General features: G+C 39.4%; 1 protein-coding gene across 1 annotated transcript in view; it reads right to left on the bottom strand.

Moving 5' to 3' along the window:
- LOC119592535 (transmembrane protein 8B-like) overlaps positions 1 to 322 on the bottom strand; it is a 15,684-nt gene that overhangs the window by 5,359 nt on the left and 10,003 nt on the right. The gene's annotated exons all lie outside the window — the stretch shown is intronic.

Below are 322 nucleotides of genomic sequence, written 5' to 3'. Positions count from 1 at the left end.
CAGTGTTTCACTATAAATGAGATGTATGTAATGTCTACTGATACATCTGCACTGTCTACACAAGTTTCCTCCAGCCACACCTTTATACTCCTTATCTAGTTGGAAGAGGAACACTCATTCCTCTCCCCACACACATACCAGATCACATGGCCTTAAAATTTGTTCCCTTCTCCTAACAGCAATAGCTTAGAGAGCACATACTACTGCTCCTAGACAAAAGCAGTAGAAAAACAGGAAAGAGAGCTATAGAGCTAATAAAACCAAACAATGTAAGTGACAAATTTACTCAAATATGCACTTACCCACCCCTACATCAATCACA

The sequence above is a fragment of the Penaeus monodon genome, chromosome 30, assembly GCF_015228065.2.
Source record: "Penaeus monodon isolate SGIC_2016 chromosome 30, NSTDA_Pmon_1, whole genome shotgun sequence".
In the NCBI taxonomy this organism is placed as follows: Eukaryota; Metazoa; Arthropoda; class Malacostraca; order Decapoda; family Penaeidae; genus Penaeus; species Penaeus monodon.
Note: the sequence above shows the minus strand (reverse complement) of the source record. Positions and strands in the feature narration are given on the sequence as shown.